The following is a 26,320-nucleotide window of genomic DNA, read 5'->3' on the forward strand; positions in this document are numbered from 1 at the left end:
TGAGGATTAGAACAAATCAGGATTGATTAGTTTCGGTTTAGGGCGCCAATATCAGTTTAGATGAGGAAGATTTCAAAATCTAAGATGGACGCCAAATGTACCAAAATGATTAATAATTTTAAAATTGATATTTGTTCAGAAATCATCGTACTGTAATTTTTAAGATTTAACAAATGTGTACAGCCTTATTTTACTGATAAAGCATTTTGACCTTACCAAGCTGGTAAGAGCGTCAAAGCATTGCTTTTACACTATTAAATTAATATATTTAAAAAAAAATATCCAGTCACTATTTAGTTAAGGCTACACAGATTCTAATATTATAAATAAATTTTATGCCGATAATTGCCCTTAATTGTTTAACAGAATAGAAATGAAATGTTTTGTATAGTTTGTGACAGAGGGCAGTTCGGAAGCTAAATCTTGTTTTAAAGAATGTCAAATTGCAATTTAGAACACACAATAACACACGACCCCCTTCGAAAGTCAATCTATTTTGGGATATACAGGCGTTTGTGCGACCCTTTTGGCGGGTGTTTGGAAACAATATGTGTTGTGTCCGTGTCGCTTGTCCATGCAAAGGTTAATATAGCAATAACAAATATTCACCACAAGAAGCCGGTACGTCGCGTGCAAGACCGATGCTAGTAGAGCAAATGTCAATACCAAATACCACACTTAAGAATCGTTTGTGAGTGTTAATATTGTTTTAGGTTGTCCGGACTGTAACTTGACCGAAAAATATCACTCGGCACAACAAATGTTTACCACTAGATATCGGCGATTGGTGTTTTTAACCCATGTCAGTAGGTCTAAGGTAAAAGTCACACTAAAGGTTAATTTATTAGAAATTCTTGTATTTTAGCTTCGTCGGTCAAGTTTGCCATGATTTGGACTAGAGTAAAAATGATCAAATGTAAGATGGTTTTAAAGTCAATGCCATACTTTAAGGGTCATAATTGATATACATTTTCTTGTATTTCGCTTGTTTTTCCTTCAAAGTTGCAACCACTTACATTCTAGCCAAAGCTCAATGGCAATAAACGCTCCATATCAAAATACTTGATATATGTTTCAACAACTTTTCACACAACTGTTTCACTGTTTCAATTCAGCGGCGAGTTTGGTATTATTGGTGAGTTGACAATGCTCTAGTATAACACAGCAAAGCACATGAAGCCAAAGGTTATCCTTGACCACTTGTATGCTTTTTCAACTAGTTCAATTTGCACACACTTTTAAATAGGGAAACTTGAAAACTTGGTCGCATTGCAGCATGTTTAGTTAATATATTTTCTTTCTGACACAATGGTTGTGAGTCCTAATAAACAGTCGATCCCCGTTGGCTCGAACTCCCAGGAACGGCGAAATAACCTCAAGCCTCAGGAAATTCCAAGCCAATCGGCATTGTTTACCTTCACTACAAAGAAATCAGTCCTTTACATATAGTTCGAGCCAAAGAAAAATTCGAGCCAAGCGAGTTCGAGCCAACGGGATTCGACTGTATATAAGAATTTTCAAATTGTATAACCTTGAATTTAATTTCCATCATAAAGGCACCATCGTCACCATTTTCACTCGTCTATTTTATTGCGGAAGCTTTTCACAATGAAATATTGACATTCTAATCGCCATGAAATAATTGAAATTCACTTTCAGGTTCAAGACAGATTAGACTACGTAACGGTTCAACGCAATTAGAGGGTCGTGTTGAAGTTTTTCACAATGGAAAATGGGGTACGGTCTGTGGGAATGGTAAAGACACAAACTTTGCCAAGGTCGTATGTCGACAGCTTGAATATGCTACGTAAGTTATTTTTCTACATAGGTTAATACTGTAAACAACACTGAGTATTTTTTGGTCAAACATGTATTGGCAGTAACGGATACACAATTATTTAAAACGAGGAATTGGAATGAGATGAATGTCTTTATGCTCTGAACATTCGCAGTGATTTGGGTACAAAAAATCCTGTTGTTAAATATCAAATCAGTTGCATATCTCATGAGTAGAAAGGGTCAAATATCAGAGAGAATAAATTTCCAGGGACAATGTGGCGGTACGATCGAGTGAATATTTCGGTGAAGGCAGTGACCAGATTTGGCTGGGCGATGTTAAATGTCAAGGAAACGAGACTATGATCGATGTATGTATGTCCAGCCCATGGGGACAGCACAACTGCGGACATAATGAAGATGTGGGGTAACATGTAGTATATATCACCTTTTATTTGTCTATTTATGAATATAACAATAATAAAATGCATAATAAAGTAGTGTAATTCATCCACAAATTAAGCAAACAAATCGTACATACATTTGAAATTATTTAGATACAAAACAGAAATTCCATCGAGTTCGTATATCAATATTAATGTGAAAAACAACAACAGTGAATGCGAACGTTTCTTTTAACATTGGAAGCCCTAAATTGCGCAATTTTAAGGAACATTTATGACCATTTTGATATAAATTAATCAAATATATAGTGAAATATTAACATGAGCAAGATAAGATGTATTAATTAACAGGATTAATTATAATATCATGAAGTAGTAGTCTTTGTAATCGTAATGATTCAAATTGTACCAAAAATACGAATTTCTTTCATATGTGCATCGGATTTCGCATTTAGTTAGAAATCATAAAAGCTTTATTGCTAAAGCATTTTGACCATACCCAGCTCAGGGAGATTAAGACGGTTGAGACAACTAAATAAAATTAAAGTTTACTTTCAAATATGCGTCTTTTCTACGATAAACAAACTAATTTTAGAGTTATATGTCGATTTCGAACACATCTAGTAAGTCTAATACGAGATATCATTTCTGAAATGCAATTTATCAGATACTTTACTTAAAATCTCTACTTTCTTAAAGCTATATAAAATCTAACAAGCGAAAATTATGTCAAATATGGCCGTTATGTACAAGTGTGTTGAAATGCAAATGGAAACTTCACCGTATTGATTGTATCAATGGGCAGTTCCGTATTTTTTGAGAAAAAAATGCATCTTCACAATATTGAATGAAAAGTACAAATATACAACAGCAGTTATATTTTTTTTGTTTGTGGTGCCCGGCCGCTCAGACGAGTGTTTTGCAACAATGTTTGTTGGGTATGGGCTGTAAGTTTGCCATTCAAACGTTGATTTAAAATAACGCATATTCACCATGAGTAGTTTGAATGTCGCGTGTAAGACCTATGTCAGTAGGTCAAAGGTCAATACCGAAAAAAAACTGGATGATGGCAATTCCTTATGTCTGGCTTGTTCGGGCTGTAGATTGTTCATTGATTAGGGGATTTGACAAAGTCACATTAAGGTTACTTGTTTTGTTTTGCTTCTCCAATCTGAAACCTTGTCTTGGCGAATGGCGCAAATATTAACCCTGTATACACGATAATACTTAGGTCACACTTTGTCACCAGGTACATTCTCACTTAAAGCACAATGCAAATGTAGCGAAATGAGTTCCATATACGTAACAATTTTTGAAAGGTTTACAATGGATGCAAGTCCTGTTAGACTGTTTAAATTGTTTTACCATTCTAGAACGTAATTTCAATATTTGAAATTTTCAGGCAATATCGCCATCTGTTCAAATCGAATGTCCAACGCCATGCTTGTGGAAAGTTTTCAAAAACGAAATGTTGTCATTTTAAAGCAATGTTACATTTACATTTGGAATGTTTTTTATACTTCTTTAGGTTCAAGTGCTATTAGACTTGTTAATGGTACAAGGCAATTCGAGGGTCGTGTCGAAGTATATCACAATGGAACATGGGGTACGGTATGTGGGGATGGTTTGAACATTAACTTTGCCAAGGTCGTGTGTCGACAACTCGGTTATGCTACGTAAGTTATTTGACTAAAATATTTAGTGAAAAAACAAACTGTTAAAATATTCCTTAGTCGAATTTTTATTTCTTTTCAATAACTTTTTTTTCGCTTAAATCACTTCTTAATGCAAAACCGTTCCAAATATATCGTCACTCTGGGATGCACAAATGAAAACGTACAGAAGACAACAGCATTAATTTCAATTCAGGAAAGGGATTAAAGTGGAAGTTTCTATAATTTGAGGATTTGTATTGATTTAGTAACAGAAGTTCATTTTTTGAATATTAAGATCAGTTCCATGTATCGTGAGTGGAAAGGGTAAACTCAGCGAGTATGCATTTCTCGAATATGAACATTTATTTATTAGACTTGTCCAATTTCAGGGAAAATGTTGCGTTAGTTTCAAATGCCTATTACGGTGAAGGTAATGGCCCTATTTGGCTTGACGATGTTACTTGTCAAGGAAACGAGACTGTTATCAACTTGTGTATGTTCAGACCATGGGGACAGCACAACTGCGTACATAAAAAGGATGTCGGAGTTACATGTAGTATACATCACCTTTTACTTCTTCTTTTCTGGAAAATTAATCAAGCATACAAAACGTTCAGAAATAAAAAAAAACAGCAAGTGTAACCAAAGAGTAAAGCGATATTAATGGGAAAAATAAAAAGGAAAGGTTTTGCTTGTTGTATCGGCATAAATTCACTCTATATCCCTTCATCCATTCATCAAATCCAATTATATATCTTACTCTTATCTCAATGTCATTCGATATGTTTGAGTAATTCAGAAGCTCAATTGAGTTAAGAGAAACATATAAACAGGTAGCATTCTTATAAGGTAATTTGTGTTCCGAATTTTATTTTACAAAACGTACCGTTTGTAACTGTACATAAACTCAATACATTACAAGGGAGTTACATTGTATAATTGCACGACAACAAGCTCTGAAATTATTATTGACATGGTCGTTTAATGTAACGTTTGGGATGGTTTCAAGCGAATGCTATTAATTTTAATAATTATTTCAATTAATTATCACCAAACATGAATTCAGAGATTCAAGTTAAACATGGTTTTTAACACTTAACAAGAAATTCCATCCATAAATAGTTTTACGTTGTAATATGAACATTCAACAAGCGGTTCTCTCTTTCACTAAAAACATATATAACCCAATTAAAATTAAATGATATGAAGCTTATTTTTATTTTAAACAATACTTCCTTATGTCGTTTTATGTTCACGTCAAACATAAATTGTACAAATTAATTTGATAAAATAAGAAAACAATGTTGTCAACATGCGATGTTTTAAAATCCCTATATGTTTTTGAAGTGACAGAATTAGTTGCAAATTAAGACCTCATATATAAAAAAATATGTTCGTTATCACAGGAGCTTGCAAAGTACCGTACGTAAGAAGCGCCAAATATGCTAAGGCGGCGATTAGTTACAACACGACCATTACGTACACATGTGTAGGAGGCTACATCCATACGAATGGCAATTTAGTGAGGAATTGTCAAGCTGACGGTCAATTGGATGGTATTTCCCCAACTTGTACTATTGGTATGTGTGATTTAGAAAAAAAGACACCTCTGCTGTTTCGTGGAAATCATTTAACAATCTAATCGTTTTTCCATGTTTCTAGTTTGAAAAGTCAACAACCATCGCTCTGTATTAATATAATGGTCCATTTAAAATCGTGTTTCCTTACTATAACATGTTATTTATCAAAAGGTCACAATTCTCGTAGAATAATTGCAATTTCAAGTCTGAACATTCGCATTCAATAATTTATTGATTTAGTAAACCTTATTATTTTGAATTCCTGTGTCACCCTTGTCGTCTCTATTTGATATTTTTAAACGATGTAAAGCGTTTGCCAAAGCTTAACTTATAAATTAATATGTTGTAGAATTTGCAGACATACTTTCTGCGCATATGACTGATTTGTGCAATAATGTATTGAATTCGGATTACCTATATCATTATAAACTATATAAATATGCTTTTTTTCTTTGCATACTTTCCCTGGTATTGTGTTATCTTTGCTATACACGCTTATTTTTTATTGTAAGACTACAAGTCCTCCTTCCTTCCTTCCTTCCTTCCTTCCTTCCTTCCTTCCTTCCTTCCTTCCTTCCTTCCTTCCTTCCTTCCTTCCTTCCTTCCTTCCTTCCTTCCTTCCTTCCTTCCTTCCTTCCTTCCTTCCTTCCTTCCTTCCTTCCTTCCTTCCTTCCTTCCTTCCTTCCTTCCTTCCTTTCTTCCTTCCTTCCTTTCTTCTTTCCTTATTCCAAACATCCTTCCATCCTTCTAAACTTCCAAATTTCCTTCTTTCCAAACTTCCTGCCCTCCAAACTTTCTTCCTACCTTCCTTTTTCCAAAACTCTTTCTTTCCAAACTTTTTTCCTTGTAAACTCCTTCAAAACCTCCAAATTTCCTACCAAACTTCCTTCAAAACTTTCTTTCTTCAAGACTTCCAAACTTCCTTCCAAACTTCCTTCCAAATTTCCTTACATCCTCTTTTCCTACATGCCTCCTTCTATCCCTTCATTCTTCTTTCATATTTCCATCCATCCCTTAATCTTTTCATCCATCCATTCATTTATTTAATAATACATTCATTAATTCATTTTTTTATTTATTAATTTCTTAGTACACACTGAACAAGAACTTCTCGATCTGATTTATACTGTATGTTTTTTGTTGCTATTTTAAAATCTTTTTTTTTTATCATTGCATTCATCATGGTTTTATTATTTCAAACTTTCATTAGATAAAGCTACTATGTAAGTGTAAAACAATAATTTCCTGACTTTTACAGACAAATATAACTTGTCAAGTCCCAGCATGGATTCGAACATACCAGATCTTGTTGTAAAGTGAAATCTTAGGAGGTTCTTAACAAAAAATGTTGGTTTCGATTGTTTAGTAATGTCCCTAGATATATTATTATTCCACAATTGCTGCAATATCTTACAATTGGCATACTTATTTTAAAACATATAAATAGACCTTGATGGGCCGTTATGTAAAATGTTATTTTATCTCGTTTCTAATCAAGGTATATATATTTGGAAGTCTGGGAGTAAAATACTTGCTGATTTGACTGCGTTTATTATTATCATGTTAAGGAAATCAGGGCAACATTTCGAAATGTAAAATACAAATATATATGCGTAGCGGTGGCTTTGATTTTATAATTGACGTCGCTGATATGCTGTAGATAAGCGGTAAATGGTCCGAAAATATACTTTTTCATCACATATGAAGATTCCACAAGTACATGGTCTATTATAATTTCATTAGGAATAAAAATTCATCCATTGCTATCGCCTATTGCGTATTGTAAAGATGACAAGGCATTGTTAATAATAAAGTCTGTATGTAAGATCAATTTTGCAGTTGCGGATCGATGGTCGCTGTTTGATATTATACTGACCATTGGACTATACGGCCAACATAACGTGACCAACCTGGGTATAATGGGATAGTAACGATTTCAGCTCAATTAATACAGACGTATAGTACTCAATGCTATTAGCAGAAAGCAGATATACACAAAGCATATACAAAGATATTTTATCTGTACATCTAGTTCATTTTCTAGTATATGATGGTTTTCTTTAAATGGTAGCAGGTTATTTCTTAATGGCAATAATAATTTAAACACAATGGCACTTTCAGCTCTTCACATTCAAATCGACCAAAATGTATGCCATTTTCGTTCACATTAACTGTCGTTATTTATTTGAATATGATTCATAAATAAAGCAAATGTAGGTTATAGTTTGTTTTCGCCTAAAAGCGCAATATCAACATTATATGTATCTAACATAGTTGCTTAAGGATACACAGACTACGTTCAAAGATTTGGATATAATAATATAAATATAAACTTAGATGATTAATCTTTACATTGATATTTAGGTCAAGACGCAATATATATTATCAGTAATACTATCAGTATAGCTCCCTGGCATTTTAGACCGCTAGGAGTCAAACTGAGGATCCCAGTTGTCACTGTGCTGTAGTGATGGCGGCAGAAAAATACGTTTACTTTAAACAAAAGAAATGATATTGTAAATTAAAACGATTAATACAGTTGCGTATTTTTTAAAATCTTATCAGTCTCTTGATTTTTGTCCCTATACTTTGTTTCAACGTTTTAATGCCTATTTATTCCATTGTTCAAATTGCAACTGTAACTGTTGGGACATATCGTTGATTTCGATTATTTTTTGGCAAAGCTGAAGGGAGTTCCGAGGCTCTTTGTGAGTTGTTTATCTCAATTTAACTTAAACATTAAAATAATGTCGTCTGGATTTCATAACAACGGCAGCAAAATCCCTTTTTGCATCACAAGGCATAAAAAATGTGTTTTTTCATATCTTGCTAGTCTAGACACCGATTGATGGCCTCGTTCCGCCCAAGGGCAACACGAGATTTTCAAGATTTTGTCTAAGATGGCTCAAGTAGATTCAAATGTAAAACATTCGTACACAAATGGACATGAACATTGACATGTATTCGTAAGTCATCTCATATTCAATTGTAAAATAAAGAATAAGTGTAATATCATATAGTACACATCATTTATATTCAAAATGATATCTAGATGGCAAAAATGTTCGAAAATGTATTTTTTTTTATGAAAAAGCCATTAAATGATATTTTTGGAATGAAAATAGGACAGGGCAACATTCGAACTTTAAGTGGGTTTTTAAAATGACACTGTTAACTAATTGTATTCGTTATTGAATGAATATTGGAAATATACTAAAATTGGACGAAGTTATGCAAATCTTGATTTCGCTTGCATGATGCTGCCAATCAAAATGGTTAAGTGTCATAGCTCCTGTAATTCTTCTGCAAAAATTAAAATGATCTGTATTAGTCACCATATCAACACTTCTTCTTTAACACATGTTTTTGTATTGGTAAAGACATTCCATATACAATAAAAACAATGTACTTTAGCTAGCAATCACAATTGTAATTTGTGTTAAAATGTAAATATTAAACAGCAATTTGATAGAAAGCCACGTCCATCTCATTTATCTTCATAAAATATTACGAAAAACTAAAAAGCAATAGCTTCTTTATTGTTTGTTGGATTAGAAAAACAGTTCAGTTTAACCATTAGTTCAGAATAAGGATCAGAACAAATCAGGATTGTAGCTCTCTTTAAGGGCTAAAATATCACTTTAGGCAAGATAAAATCAAAATCTAAAATTGCCGCCAAATGTACAATCTCAATGTACCTATAAGCCATTCGACTATACCAAGCTCAATATTGCGTCAACGATCGGCAACGAAATTAAACCAAACAATTGTTAGCTTTGATTTAGGTATATTTTCTTCATGAACTACTGTTTGTCTTCTATTTGATGATTTAGACAAATTAGGTGTTACCGAAAAAAATATAATTACTTAAACGACATCAAATTAATTAATTACTTAAAACATATCCAGTCACTATTTACTTAAAGCAACACAAAATCGAATAAAGCAACCCTGAGCTAAGTATAGCTCTTCTATATTTGTGCATAAAATAGAAATGCAAATTTATATATATATTGGTTGTGAAGAAGGGCGGTTAGGAATCTGAATTTTGTTTTAAAAATATGTTTATTTTTCAGTATTAAATATATAATAACATAAAGAACAACTCCTAAAGCCTATCTAGGTTATAGGGGGTATTTTGGTGTTTGTGCTGGCGTTTTGGCGGGTGTTTGGGAAGAACATGTGTTGTGTTCGGGCTATAACTTGGCAATGCAACGGCTCATTTAAAAATAACAAATAAGAAACCGGCATGTCGTCTGCAAGACCAATGTCAGTAAGGCAAATGTCAATACCACATTAAAGAGTCGTTGCAATTGGTCAAAGTTAGTGGTGTTTTGTTTTGATTTGCCCGGGCTGTAATATGCAAAGAAAATTACTTGACATGAGAAATCGGCATTTTACGTCTTAAACAAATGTCAGTTGGACAATGATTTAAGTCACACTTAAGGGTAATTGTCATAATTCCTTATATATTGGCTTCTTTGGTCTGTAAGTTTTCCATGCATTGGGTTATAGCAAGAATTATCCCATGTAAGAAGTTTAGAGTCATGGCCAAACGTTAAGGGACATTGGTGGAATTTTCTTGTATTTCGCTTTTTGTCATAGTACCCTTAATGGATGGCCATCAGAGTGGCCACCACTTACATTCCTAATGAAAACGCAATGCCGATATAACGCTGTGAGTTCCATAAACATCAAAATACTTGGATATTTGTGTCAACAGCCTTTTACGCAACTGTTTCAGTTTTTCTATTCGGGGGGTTTGGTATAATTGACGATTTGACAAAGCTTTATTAAAACATACAAAAACACAACAAGCAAACGGTTATCCTTGCCCATCTACATGTTTTTCCATCACTATTTGAATTTAAGACTTTTAATAGCGCAAAGTAAAAACCTGGTAGCATTTGGGCGTGTCTAGTAAATATGTTTTTCTTTTTGCACACTTGCCGAGAGTTTGTGGGCATAGTGTTACCCTTGTCTATATGTATCTTGTTTATGCCTGTTCAACACTCGCTAAGATTTCCAAAACCTTACTTTTGCGCTAAATGAAAACCTGGTCGCACTGTGGCTCGCTAGTAAATATGTGTTCCTTGTTGCACAATGGTTGTGAGTCCATTAATAATTTTAAAATTATCATAACCATGCTTGAGGTAAAGGTCAATAGCTCCATTTTTCAGGCAGCATCGGCAACAGTTTTATTCGACTAACTTACAGCACGCGGAGGGTATTGCGAAAGTTTTTCACAATTGAATCGTGACAAATTAAACGCCAAATAAGAATTGAAAATATTTTTTTTTCTTTTCTTTTTGAGGTTCACGTCTTATTAGACTACGTAACGGTACAACGCAATTAGAGGGTCGTGTTGAAGTACTTCACAATGGAACATGGGGTACGATCTGTGATGATGGAACAGACGTATACTTTGCCAAGGTCGTATGTCGACAGCTCGAATATGAAACGAAAGTCATTTAGCTTTTTAGATAACTTTTCTAAAAAAAAAAATATTTAAGTATTTCTTGGTCAAACATTTGTTGCTTTAAAATACAACAATTTCTTACCTTAACCACTTATTTATGCAAAAGCTCCAAATCTTTTGGCAGTCTGAGATACAGAAATAAAAAATAAAGAACATCAACATTAATTTCTCTCCAGGAATAGGAATCAAGTTAGAGTCTTTATGCTTAAAGCATTTATATCGATTGAGTTACAAACGTTTATTCTCTTAATTATTAAAACACTTTATCTAATTAGTTGCATATAGCATGAGTGGAAAGGGTCAATAATCAGAATTCATGCGAGAATATAAATTTGTATTTATCAGACGCTTTCAATTTAAGGGTCAATGTTGCGGTTCATTCGAATGCCTATTTTGGTGCAGGCAGTGATCAGATTTGGCTGGACGATGTTTCATGTCAAGGAAAGGAGACTGTGGTCGACTTGTGTATGTCCAGAGCATGGGGACAACACAACTGCGGACATAATGAAGATGTCGGAGTTACATGTAGTATATATCACCTTTTATTAATCCATTTCTGAAGGGTAAAAACCGATTGAAAACGTATTGTTAGCCTGGTTCATGTGTCAATGATATATACACAGTACTCAGTTTAAATGATAATATCATTAGCTAGTAGTCTTAGTAATGTCATGTATATTATTCTAATACTGGACTTGCGGGAGCTTTTCACAATGGAACGTCGAAATTATAAAACCTCATTTAAATTGAAATTCAAAAGCATTATTTTTATTATCTAGGTTCAAGTGCTATCAGACTACGTAACGGTTCAACGCAATTAGATGGTCGTGTTGAAGTACTTCACAATGGAACATGGGGTACGATCTGTGATGATGGCATAAACATAAACTTTGCCAAGGTCGTATGTCGACAGCTCGGATATGCTACGTAAGTTATTGCAATAGGTAAATAAAATTATATTATAATATAAGTACTTCTGGGTAAAATATTTGTTGCTTTATGATAACATTTTTTTTCTCCGCTGTAACACTTATTCATGCACAAAATTCCAACTTAATTAGCAGTATCAGATACACAGATGATGTATTAAAATTAGAATTTGTATTAGTTTCGATCTAGGAAACGGAATCAAGTGGTTGTCCTTACGCTTTAAGCATTTGTAGCAATTGAGTTACAAAAGCTCCCTTTTTGAATATCCAAAAATCATTAGTGGAAAGTGTTAAGAATCTAGTATAAAATTATTTATTTTTTAGACTTGAGGTTTGTGCACGTAAATTGGTTTTAAAACCCCAGTAAATTTACATTTTACAATCTAACAATCCTTGATCAACATATATAGTTTTTTTTATTATAGTTTACATGCACAGCTCTGTTTGTGGAGTTTTGTGCTGTTGTTCCATGTTTCTTGTTTGTGATTTTTTTAGTGTTCTATGTCTTTGGCGTCTACCCTGTGCCATTAAACAGGGTGTATTTTTTATTCTTTTGGCTACTGAGCTTGTTTCTGTAGTTTTTCACATACATATTATTCAATTACAGGGGCAATGTAACGGTACGTTCGAGTGCTTATTACGGTAGAGGTACTGGCCCAATTTGGCTGGACAATGGTATTTGTCAAGGAAACGAAAGTGTGATCAACTTGTGTGTTTTCAAACATTGGGGACAGCACGACTGTTCGCATGGAGAAGATGTCGGAGTTGCATGTAGTAAATATCGTCTTTTACCTCTCCATTTCTTGGAGTTCGATAGAAAATGTATTAACTACTAGAACAGTACATACATGTATCTTACATACAAAGCAAAAACAAAAATAATCAACATTTATATACGAGGCAGAAAGTGCATTTTAGAATAAAGGAAAACAATTAAATGGAGTACGAATGTTTCAAGCCTTAAATGATAAATGCTTAAGGAACATAATGATCATTCGGAGATCAAAATTATCACTTACAAAATATGAAATATTCACAAAAGCGACAGCAAGGTGTTCGAAAGTAGAAGTTATGAAAATATCATAAACTGGTACTGTGGGTTATGGAATGCATGTTTTCCTAATGATTGCCTCAAAAATTTCACGAATTTCTTTAAAATTTTTGCATAGGGTTTGGCATTTGTTTAGAAATCATCATTGTTTGATTGTTATCATTGAATACGTAAACATTAATGTTATGAATGCATTTTGACCATACCAAGCTCAAAAAGGCGTACAAGATGGATGCCAAATTCTAAACAAAATAAACGTTTACTTTCAAATAGACATCTTAATTTTGTTTTGATATTTAGGATACATTTGGTTATATCACTTCTTAGGTGAACTTTAATATATAAATTACCTAAAGCCTTATCCAATTATTATTTACTTCAAGTTTAATATAACCTTATAAGCAAACATTTTGTCAAAGATGGCCGTAACGTATAGTGTGTATGAACAGAAATGGAAACTTTACCTTATTGATTGTACAAGTTGGCAGTTATGAATTCAGTTTGAAATATTGCATGAAAAGTAAAATATTACTATTATAATAAAGTCTAAATGAAAATCTAGGTTATCATTATGAGGTATGTCGGTAGTTGGACGGTTGGCCGGATGTTTGGCAACACTTTGTTTTGTTTTGTTTCCGGGCTTTAACTTGGCCATGCCAAGGTTGATGTCAAACAAACGCATATTAATTAAGGGAAAATAACATGTCGCATGCTAACCAATGTGAGTAGGTCATAGTAGTAGTAGTAGTAGTAGTAGTAGTAGTAGTAGTAGTAGTAGTAGTAGTAGTAGTAGTAGTAGTAGTAGTAGTAGTAGTAGTAGTAGAAATAGTAGTAGTAGTAGTAGTAGTAGTAGTAGTAGTAGTAGTAGTAGTAGTAGTAGTAGTAGTAGTAGCAGCAGCAGCAGCAGCAGCAGCAGCAGCAGCAGCAGCAGTAGTAGTAGTAGCAGTAGCAGTAGCAGTAGCAGTAGTAGTAGTAGTAGTAGTAGAAGTAGTAGCAGCAGCAGCAGCAGCAGCAGCAGCAGCCGCAGTAGTAGTAGTAGTAGTATTAGTAGTAGTAGTAGTAGTAGTAGTAGTAGTAGTAGTAGTAGTAGTAGTAGTAGTAGTAGTAGTAGTAGTAGTAGTAGTAGTAGTAGTAGTAGTAGTAGTAGTTTTAGTAGTAGTAGTAGTAGAAGTAGTAGTAGTAGTAGTAGTAGTAGTAGTAGTAGTAGTAGTAGTAGTAGTAGTAGTAGTAGTAGTAGTAGTAGTAGCAGCAGCAGCAACATCATCAGCAGCAGTAGTAGTAGTTGTAGTAGTAGTAGTAGTAGTAGTAGTAGTAGTATTAGTAGTAGAAGTAGTAGTTGTAGTAGAAGTAGTAGTTGTAGTAGTAGTAGTAGTAGCAGCAGCAGCAGCAGCAGCAGCAGCCGCAGTAGTAGTAGTAGTAGTAGTAGTAGTAGTAGTAGTAGTAGCAGTAGCAGTAGTAGTAGTAGTAGTAGTAGTAGTAGTAGTAGTAGTAGTAGTAGTAGTAGTAGTAGTAGTAGTAGAATAAGTATTAGTAGTTATAGTATATTTTAAAAAAGTGCACCAAGTGATAAAAATTTGTTTAAAATTAAAAAACTATGACACGAAGCTTGTATTTAGACGCTGAAAGGCAATTTATAATGACGTAAAAGTAATGTGACCGAAAAGTGTTTATAAGATATTGTAAACTTAATAAGAAATGGTGATTTTTCAATACTAAATATATTCCAACCTTCACATAAATCAAACAAGAACACATGCATTTTATGAATATTTTAAAAGCATTTATACCTATACGTTTGATAATAATGCTACCAAAGATTTTAATGATACTAATAATTCAATCAAATACGGTCTGCTCAGAACGTGTTGAAGCTATTAAAGTTAACATAAAATATAATGCATGCCTTTAAATCATTTAAATGATGTAAAGCGTTTGATAATGTGAATCAGTTTAATGCATATTAAATCGAAACTGTAGATACCATGTTTTCGCTTATATATATATATATATATATATATATATATATATATATATATATATATATATATATATTTAGACCAATCCAACCTTTGGGTAACTTTGATGCAACCTTTGGGAGACTCGTGTCGCCCATAGGATATATGTTGTGTCGCCCAAAAGTAATTGTGTTTTTTTCTATCAATTTATTTTTTAAAATAATAAAACAATTTTGCAAACGATTTTGAACGCTTTAAAAAAGGTTCAGTCATTAAGCACTTATCAGCAGAAATACCATTTAAAGAAAAATCATGAATTTCAAAAAAGTGTGTATATTTTGAAAACAACCTTTGGGATACATTTAAATGTTTATCAATAATTTTCTTGTTATAGTTATATGTTTTAGATAAGAATTCATAAATGTAAAGAACATAATATTTTTTAACAGAAAAGTTAATTGTGTTCAACTTTAAAGATTCCGAAATTCCCTCAAAAAAATATTTTCGAAATAAGCGTACGTTCCGTGTTTTCGTGTCGCCCAAAGGTTGATGTATATTCAATGCTTTGCAGACTATAAGAACGACATATACTTTTCGTTGTATTAGTTATTTTATTAAAAAATTAATAAACACAAATGACAAAAGTGCTTATTATAATTTATAATAGTTGTATTTTAAAATGTTTAATTGGACATTCGAACCAAACGTCGAGGAAGTTTCAATTTGGCCTACAGTCACTACCAAGGGTGACGGACCTGACGCAACTATTTGTGAATAACGAATGGCAATTATGGTCGCATGTGCTTCGTCTCTTTATTACAGAAAACCGTGTTCTATAGTTATATACTGATATAAATGGGAACAGTTCATTTCAAAACCATTTAAGGTACATATACTTACAAATACGTTCGGATATGTTACTTCAGATAAAACGAATATGCTCGAGTTGCAAGTCTATTCTAAAAAAGATAATTAATCTTATTTACATGACTCATTTAAGCTAAGAAACTATGATACATCTAAAAGGATTATCACTTAACTACTTGTACAAAGCATTGAATCGGAATTTAAGTATATTAAAACAGGTTTTGGTGGTTGATTTAACAATATCTGTATTGGAGAGTAAAAATATACACTTATGTACCTGCACGTCTTATTTTATCATGCAAACTGATATGTTTGTCTTGAAGCCTACGAAATCTGTGATTTTATATATACAAAAGCTGTCATCTTTTAATGCTACTTAACTGGTCTAGATCTACACAAACATTAACCAAAGGTAAAAGATTTTCTTTATGGAATGCGTAAGGAGTGCATGCTGCTGATAATCATTCCATAAATTGTGTTCAAATCGTACAGGCCATTAATAGCCTTTTCTATTTCCGTTGTCAACAAATGTTGCCGAAATCATTAGAAATAAAACAAGTGTAATATGTTATTTATTTTCAATTTATACTTCTTGTTTATTGGTTTACAGGTTCAGTTCATATATGCATATTACTTTAGAAAAAGAACGGTTTAAAAAAGTAAAACACAAGTTTAATTCTGTTACTTTACTGTTTAACGCGTAATGATGCGTTAATAGTGAATGATTAGATGACTGGCTGTTTCCGTGTAATTATATGTGTGAACTATTATCGGCGAAACGAACTGCGAAATTATGCATTTATGAAAAATATTTCTTACTTATAACAAGATTATAAACGTGTATTCAGTAGCTAAAACCGTACACAACATAAATGACTGGTGGGTCCTAAGATAATAACAGTAATCAAGTATTGTCTCATAAAAGAAATACCGTTATATGCTCCTTTGTTCCATATTAAAGACGGTGTCCTTCATTATATTTTTTAATTATATTTCTTAATTTTGATAAATAGAAAAACTTCTTTCAATTGAGGTTACTCTTATTTGGGCGTGAGAGTGAATCTTTAAATGATATCTTTTGTCAGTAACTATTCAACTAAATTTAAAACACATGAAATGTCACAGAAGTCCTCTCTTGCTTAATGTCCAAAGAAAGTCCTATTCTAAGAATACTAAAATATGATTTTTGCGAACATTCAACAGTCAATCGCTTGAATCCTGAACTGAACGACGTAGAGACAACACTAGTGTCCCGTCTGACAATGACTGGCCGCTGACACTTAAACCGAGGAATTCGGACTTCATTGTGTTATTTGCATTACCACTTCACAAGTAGTGCATGAAATATTTCTACCATATGCAAATGAATAGTCTTTAAATGCCAGACCCTTTACTCATATCATGTATGTTTTAGTCGCTGTAAATAACTCATGGATACTTAATTGCCTTTATATAAGCGTAAGTAAGAGTTAACATTTTCAAGAATAGCATAATACTTGTGTCTTAGAGATATTTGTTTTTAAATGTTGACAATTAAACGTGTTTTAGCATGACTTTAAAACCGAGTATATAAGGATATATGTTCATGCAAGTCGTGTTTTATTACTTTGGAATACACAGTAGTTAACTTTTAAATTGAGATGTGAAAAACGCCATAAATATCTTGAAATGTCGATAGAATCTCTGAAAATGAAGCAGTGGGCGTGATTGTAGGTCAAGGGGGGTTTGTGCATTGTACAAGTATGTGCTTCTAGCTTCTATACCGACAGAATGATGTTTTTTGATAACATTGATATATGCATTTTCTCAACATTTAGGTTCTCAAATATGTGTAATCTTTATAAGAAAAATATTTTGGGTTTTCTTAATTATTACAGTATAGAATATCGGTCACTAAGTGTGAGGGCCTAGACGCGAACCCAAGCAATGACCTTTTTAAGCTTTATTTAACAGCTGAAAGTGATAAGATTAACTTAGTTGCAACCTTCAGACAATATAAGTCAGAAACCAAAAACTGTTAACTCAAAATGGCCCCTAAACGGTGCCAATATTAAGTATCCAGTATACTATGTTTCCTAGATAAGCAATAGTTCCACTCAGGATTAGGATTCGAAGCAGGGTCTCTTGCGAAAGAACTATGCCGCACAACCGCATGGTGAGAATGACTCATTTCTATATTTATATGGTAATTGCCCCATTTGCATTATCGTCACTTTCAAGTGTCGTGGCACCAACCTCGCACTCACATCTAAGAGTCAATGTCAAAGTTTGTTAACAAATACATTTTCAATACTTATCCTTCCGGCCAGCTCTTCAGTGTAAAGCTTGTTTTAAAGCTTTGTGGTACTTCTGTGGGACTGATCAAACCATTTCTTAAGAGCAGAAGGTGATGCGCCGAAATCTCCTTTGTTATGATTACATGTTATTTTTAGCAGACTGCAGACGCCGCACAATTCATCTCAGGATTTCTCATTTCGACGCATATAGGTCTAAAACCCATGGGGCAGTGGACATAAATTATGGTTGATCTTCCTACTTTTATCGGTAATGTTTTCTATGAAAAATTATTGAATGAACTTTTTTATTTTATTTTTTACAATTTCAATGCAATAGTTATGATGTTCAAATTGAAATGAATATTTCAAACCACGTTTTTATCAAAAGCCAAATAATTTCCTCAGGAAAGTTGAATCCGCCCGAAAAAGAATTTCAAAAGTATACACCGTCGAACAATTCACTTTTCAAACGTTATTTGTGATATGATTTTCGAATTTTAAACAATACGACGAATAAACAGTTATTGTTGCTAAGACTAAAATGCACATGGGCGATATATAAGTTTCAAAAATAATCAGATCGCGTTGTCAGCCGATTAAATCTTAGATAATAAAGTCAGGGTCCTAGATTACTGTGACGTCAGCTTTATCATGTACCATTTTCAGACCTCCGGTCCCAATTGCTCGATACATCTTAAGTCCCTTAAAACAGTATAAAGTTCAGCCGATTTTTTTGTTTGGTTTAATTTGTGCCATTTTACCCTTTTAAGCGTTTTGGGAATTCGAAAGGGAATTATCTGTATGCTTATCACAATGAGCTATTTTTCGTTTAGATGATTGTATAAAAGTTTGCTAAAATAATATCATCAAAGACCAAAATAATGGTAAAAAATCCAAATGTTGCGCTTCTTCAAATGTTGTATTGAAATCCATATATTTCAGTTCCAATGTGACACGCCTTCACTGTTTACTTATTGTACAATTAGCGCGAAATATCTTAATTGACTAATCAGTAAATTTCACTTTCTTCACTATGGTCATTTTAACACTGGTTCAGCCACACGTCAGAGACTTTCTGAATACATGCAATTGCGTTAATATATCAATGCACAACTTTCGTCAATTTGAATTGAACTATCAGATGTATTTAACAGGGTATTTATTTTTATTAAATCCATGGCGCGATCATGACTCTAAAAAGCGGCTGTATAAATAACTTTCATGTTTTTTAGTTTAGGGTTAAGGTCATCATTGTTCTTGTCAAATAGGCACTCAAAAAACACCGGCCCGTTTTAGTAGGGCATGCACATTAGATATAACATTTAAAGTAAGAAAACATTATGATTTTTAATGCAACAGTACACACATCCTCATAAAATTCTGATGAATAAGTGTTCAAAGTGCAATAACGGGGTTATAGCAGGTACAACCAAACATAGTTGTGACCTGCAGAATGTCTTTGTCTCACGAGCTAATTCAAATTTCGCGCATTTTCAACTTTATTTAGTAGCGGCGGGTTTGAATCAATGCTGAAACAGACCCAGACTACTACGTCCAGGAATGGGTTGTGAAAATGTGGTGACAAAATTCGCCGTCTGTAATATTGTGCAAACAATGCATTTTGCACTTCTTGTTTTAACAATCAACCCAATAACAACCATTCTTTGCAAAAGTGTATATCGTAACATTGAAGATGACACTTATTGTCTGCTTGAATTGGATTCTTACAACCCCGGACCAAGCAATTGGTGTGCATCATAATATTACCTTGTACATACGTTCAAATCCCCTTTACACTGCAATGTTCACAGTAGTACTGTAGGTCTATTTTGGACGTTATACACATATATTTGTCTTCCAGCATCTTGTTCTCGGATACAAGTGTCGGTCGATATCCGTCACAGGTTAGTAAAATTCAGAGTTAAATGGACTATCAGGCGCGTAAATATAGATATACGAGTACTCGGCTGAATCCATATGATATTGACAAAAAACAGACAACGTTGCAATACGCATACTTGACTACCTGATGTTTATTTCAAAATACTTAATAAAGCACCTCAGAACGACCAGAATGAACCATATTGCACCGTGGTTTGCAAATGTTCCGAGGGGGGTGCAAGCACATTCATCAATAGAGGGCTAGCTACGCGCCTGACTATGGCTGTAAACCAAACACTTAGATATTAGGTATTGGCATGCTTTTGAACGTGTGTTTGGTTTTACCTAAGATCAAGGCCTTCCCCTAGAAGACACGTGCAAGTATTGGTGGATGAGTGCGGGAGGCGGTGTTCACTCTTCCGTGCGTCATTTTTTTTTTCAATTGAGCAATAACATAAAATGATTGCTTTGTTGCCAAAAATTGCCCTGCCCAAGATGTCTCTCAATCACAAGGGCAAGAATTTTAATAAGTTGTATGTAGCCTCATATTTTTGCTGTTAACTAACAAAAATCAAATAATATTCCTTTGGCCAAAGCATGCCTTGGCCTTAGTAAATAGCGTCTGAAGTAATAAAAATAAAGAAAATTTCCTGAAACCGCAAGTCGCAGACCCTTGAAATAAAGTTTTTGAGCATGGTGTAATGGTACTTTACACAGTTTGTTCAAATTAAAGTTTTGCTCTCTAGACTGGCCCTGTGTGGCACAAGGATTTCCATGTGTATTTTAAAAATCTTCTTTAAAATTTGGGCCGAATGAACATGCACTGTCACTCACACTCCAACCACAATCCCGTTAGGGACACTCAAGTGATCACTTGAGTTGAATGAATGGAGTGACACTCAAAAGATCTTTCTGTTTTCAAACGCCTCGCTTACACTCCATCTCATCAAATGTCCAATTCAGTACAAATACATGTATGTTTTCATGATCATATCGGATTATCTGTTTCACTATGGTGGTGTTTACAGTATTTAATGTTATCATATGTTTTGGATTGTGAATATTTAAAATAACAGTTCCAAAATTCGTTAAAATTCGTTTTCTGTTGTTGTTGTGTTTTTTTAAAATATATAACCGTTTTCAATAGTATCACGTGATATGGATATGTATTCGAATAGTGTAATATAGTATGCGTATGCAAGTGGTCTTAGAGTTTGAAAATAAATTAAGACTTTATAAAAAAGCACATTATATGGAAATAATAAACGAATGAATCTACTTTTTAAAGAAAATTACATCTCGGACTGTAAGCAAATCAAAAATGTAGGGAGCCTATGATCGGATGATGATGACGGTAACCACAACAACAATAATAATAATAAAAATAATAATAATAATAATAATAATAATAATAATAATAATAATAATAATAATAATAATAATAATAATAATAATATAATAATAATAATAATAATAATAATAATAATAATAATAATAATAATAATAATAATAATAATATCATTATATGATAATATTAATGATAAAATAAATCCAAATGAATGTAGGTTGGAAAATTCATATTATTTCTCTGACCAAGGTCTGAAATGAACATGTTGCGTAAAACCATGTACGTGAAATTAGCGGCTTAGAAGTTTGAGGCCTGGCGGCCCCGCTTCCTAGCGGCCTAACAATGTTTCGTATATCAATATTTCAATGTTTTAATATGCGTTCTTTTCAACAATGATACATTCGATGTTTCTATTCAAAGGTCAACGTTCTTACGAACATATTAGCATATTTCCTTATTTTTTAGGCTGCTGGATTGAGTGGTATCAGAATTTTAGACCGCTAGGCCACCAGGCCGTCAGGCCCCAAGATTTACGCTGCTATGGCGCTGGATTGCTCGATCAAGTTTTTGAAACAAATGTTAATAATCGCTCCAGAGTATTGCATTTTGCATAAAAACCCAATGGTTTTAGCATTGTTTTAGAAAAAAAAAACTAATATAAAAATGTTTTGAATAAGAAATAATATAAGGCCGCTATTATAATATAATTGTAAATAAAACATTGATTTATCATTAGTTTCCAATTAAACACATGCACAATTTCTTTGAGATAGAGAACAAATTTAGGACGTTAGGATGCCAACTTAACGCCGCTAGGCCGCTAGGCCGCAAGGCTGCAAGGCCGCTAATTTACGTTGCTTGGCCGCTTACCTCACGCCGCTATGCCGCTTAATTCACGTACATGAAGCTGCCTTTTATTGCAGCCATCGATGAATTGCATCCATCAAGTGTGCTGAGCGTTTGAGATCAGCACAAAAAAAAACAGATATGTGATTTTTGCATCCTTTTTAAAAATTGATTTTTTTTGAAGTCCACGTTATTGAATCAAAATGTACTTCAATGGATTATCCCGGTCTCTTGAATATTATCTGGGAATGAGCGGCCTTGCGCCTAACGTCCTACTTCTCTACTTCAATGCAATTGAACATTCGTTTCATTTTATGAAAACAATGATTAGTCTAAGCATATGTATTCAGAGATTAACACAAATCATTGTTATATGTGTTTGCTTCTTAAACAATACTTGTTTACGAAACAATCAACACTCTAAAGCGAGTATAAAACAAATTTGATCACCAATCCATTTAGGGAAAATGCCGGTATTCGCTTAAGGATATTGATTTTTGAATAGGAACATAAGATTAATTATTGTTTTAGAAGAAAGCGCATATATAATGTTTTGAATTAGGAAGCAGTTTTAGGTGGCCGCTTACTTCACGCCGCTTGGCCGACATGCCGATAGGCCGCTAACATCACGTACATTGCAGCTTTGATGTTCTACGCAACATTTTTATTACAGAGCGTGGTCAGGGCATTGATATGTCTTTCCCAAAAAACAGTCAGTTGGATTATTATTAGTAGTAGTAGTATTAGTAGTAGTATTGTTATTATTATTATTATTATTATTATTATTATTATTATTATTATTAGTATTATTATTAGTATTATTATTAGTATTATTATTATTATCGCTCTTCTTCTTCTTGTTCTTCTTTTTGTTCTTGTTCTTGTTGTTGTTGTTGTTGTTGTTGTTGTTGTTGTTCTTCTTCTTCTTCTTCTTCTTCTTCTTCTTCTTCTTCTTCTTCTTCTTCTTCTTCTTCTTCTTCTTCTTCTTCTTCTCCTTCTTCTTCTTCTCTGCTTCTTCTAATTATAAGTATTATTATTATTATTATTATTATTATTATTATTATTATTATTATAAAAAAATCCTACATCACTTGAGTTGTTATTCACTCCGATGTGTTATTTTCACACCCGAAGCCGATTCATTCGCTAATTCTGTCCATGTGTTTTCGACTTAACGTTTAGTATTTTTAAACGCAAAAAAACAGTTTTTGCAAACAAACAAAAAATAAATTTATACACGAAAACACATTAATTAACGTAATACATTGCATAACGGCTACATATTAAAACACACACACACACGTGCATTTCAATGCGTTTTGCATCTTTTTGTGTATTTCCAGAATGTTTATTCAAGCGATTGTTTTAAAATATTAATTTCAAATTATAATAGTAATTGTCTTTTATTTGACACCATTTCTAACAATAAGGCACCCAAATCTTATATAAACATATTTTTTATGTTTACTGAAAACACCACCATAATCCGAAATGATCATGAACAAGTACATGTATTTGTTATTGTATTGGTGACTTGATGAAGTGGAGTGTTAGTGAAGCGTGTGATTACGAACATATCTCTTGAGTGTCATCCCCCTTGTACCACTAAAGTCACTTCAGTGTCCCTTGCGGGAATGTGGTTGGAGTGTAAGCGGCTGTTCTAAATGTGTCCCTTAGTTCCCGAATAATGAACATAGCAATACATAAGATAGTTTGACAAAATATATTTTAGTTTTCCATTGCAAAAAGACAGCAAACAAGCTGTTTAAGTTTATTTTCTGCAAACATTCAATTTCTTGCTTGTAATACCATCCGCATACAGGACAATCATATTTTGTATTTCAAAGGTACATGTAATGCTATTTACATTCATGCATAAGAAACATGATGAGTCCTAGAATGGAGAACTACATAGTTTATTAATCTTCGTGAATATTCATTTCAAGCTTAATAATTTGATGTCTATCGTTCAAATACAAATTTAAATGTTTAAAGGACTTATAGCTAAAAATTATATATTTTAATTGATGCTTAAGAACTTCGTGATTAACCTATTCAAATACTATGATATTTTCATCAGGATGGGAAATCAATTGTCTGCATTCGAAAGGATTATTGGAGTTGTTTTGGTCATGTAATCAGACATTGGATTAGTATTCATTCTCATTCATCAGAGGTTTGATAACGGTATTTCTAACGCATAGCATCATCACTTGGGTAAAGAGATTAGGTTGTTTAAGCTGATAAACAAACACTGTTATTGATATCTACTGTATAAACATACACTTCGCCATTTTCCCCCAATCCTTTAGATGCTGGTACAGATAAGTTGATACATTTAGCAGTTAGTTTCCTGCTTCGAGTTTCCAGCCTATCTGTTTTACACATAAGCATTACAAATTAAAGTGAAGTCAGCCATCATTAGGGTGTTATTGCATATTAGATATAACAATCGAGAATATTATGTTGTATTTATATTGATTAACTATTATATTAGAAAAAAGTGGTCTAATTGAATGCATTAGAATATTGCTAAAACTAATCGGGTATGGTTTTAATTAAGTGCACAGATATTTGTTCACAAATCGAATCGTAAAATCAATGTGTTCAAAATCAAGTTTTGCATGCATATTATATTTTATTTTTTACATACATATATAGTTCATTTGTAATGATATTTCTTGATTTAAGATGTAGAAATGCCCCCTAACAAGTCGTACAGTTGAACAACAATATTTTCAAAACTATATGCATAGCTTAATTTAAAAGCTGACTTTTGTATCAGAAATAAAATAATCATGCATTTGATTCGATTACATTTTATAACTTAATAAGTTTCTAGTTTTTTTTTAATTAAATTAAACATGCAGTTTAATTGGGCAGCAGCCCCTGCACCTTTTATTTCACAAGCATAATTTATTGTCTAAAAGGAAGCCAACCGTCTGAATTTATCATTTTGTATTGATTTAACTTAATTATATCAGGAAAAAATCTTTAAACCTCAATCTGAGCTGAAGTTTTAGGGGGTACAAGCGCCACATGAAACAATAGGCCCCATTTTGATCAAGTGATGATAACTGGTACAAATGAAAAAGATGATAACTACAACAAGAAGCCAATCACTAGATTGGATAAGTCGAAATAAAAAGTATAACCAAGTTATTAGCATATAATATCATCGTAGGAGCCAGTTAGACAAAAATAATTTTTGATGATTGCTAAATAACATGTGAATATTAGATATATATATATACTAAAGTTGTCTACGCCTATACCCTTTTTCAGAAATAGCGATATGGGCAACGGTGTAAATTTATCCTTTACATAATTAAACGAAATAGGTATATATGCAAATTTTAAGATTGAAACTACTAGATGGAGGTGATGTGACGCACAAAGACCGGGTACTGGTACGTAGGGAACATATAGGGCTACCATCTGATACCAGCCAATAAGGGCCAGCTTTGAGTCAAGTTGACTAGTAATAAGTCTTAATGTCAGGAACCGCGGAATTTGCTATTATACGCGAGTATGTGGACTCTGGGCTGGGAGGATAATAAGTGCGCAATGTGACTTCCGGAAACTGGATACAGGCAGGTAGGTGACAGTTAGTTTACCATCCGGACCCGAACCAATAAGGGAGGATCGGGTAGGTCTACTCAAAATGACTTTAAGTGTCAAGGACCACATAGTTTTTTTTTATAAGCCAGGGTGTGGATTTTTGTTGGGGGTAAATACTACTAGATGTGGTGGTGTGACGCCTAAAGACTGGGTACCGGTACGTATGGGACATCTAGGGCTAATACTTGGTATAAAAGAATAATGGCACCCAAAGGCACCGTGTCCTGGCTTATTCGCTCAAAGTATTGGTTAAACATCTACCAGTTGAAACAATCGCATTTGTGCAAATGTGAAGAACTAGAAATGCCTCTTAAACTAGTTAGAAGATGGTTGTTATTAGTATGATAACATATGGAGGAAACGCCATAATAATAGTACATTATAACCTCCAGTACGCCTGGTGTGATTTTGACGTCCGTATAGGAAGTAATTATTAAACAGCGACCCCTTATGAGTACGCTCTGCTATATTTGGTTACCCACTTCGTTTTAGAAAATGTAAACATTGTTATGCGGACGATATAATTTTATTTAAACAGCATTTTATAGCGCCTATAGTGGGTTCAATCTAAATAAGCTTTAAACTTTTAAATGCAAATAAATAAACATATATTTGAAGCGTTCATACATTGTAATTATTATTATGAAGTTAA

At 33.2% G+C, this 26,320-nt stretch overlaps 1 protein-coding gene and 1 long non-coding RNA gene across 2 annotated transcripts in view; both read left to right on the plus strand.

The window, feature by feature from the left end:
- The window catches only part of LOC128238344 (uncharacterized), a 19,405-nt gene extending 17,208 nt beyond the window's left edge, over positions 1–2,197 (plus strand). Inside the window, exons 3-4 of the long non-coding RNA XR_008261673.1 lie at positions 1,660–1,807; positions 2,048–2,197. This is a non-coding gene — a long non-coding RNA (uncharacterized LOC128238344). The remainder of the gene's footprint in view (positions 1–1,659; positions 1,808–2,047) is intronic.
- LOC128237790 (deleted in malignant brain tumors 1 protein-like) overlaps positions 1–26,320 on the plus strand; it is a 431,829-nt gene that overhangs the window by 66,491 nt on the left and 339,018 nt on the right. The window lies entirely within an intron of this gene.

The sequence above is a fragment of the Mya arenaria genome, chromosome 6, assembly GCF_026914265.1.
Source record: "Mya arenaria isolate MELC-2E11 chromosome 6, ASM2691426v1".
Lineage (NCBI taxonomy): Eukaryota > Metazoa > Mollusca > Bivalvia > Myida > Myidae > Mya > Mya arenaria.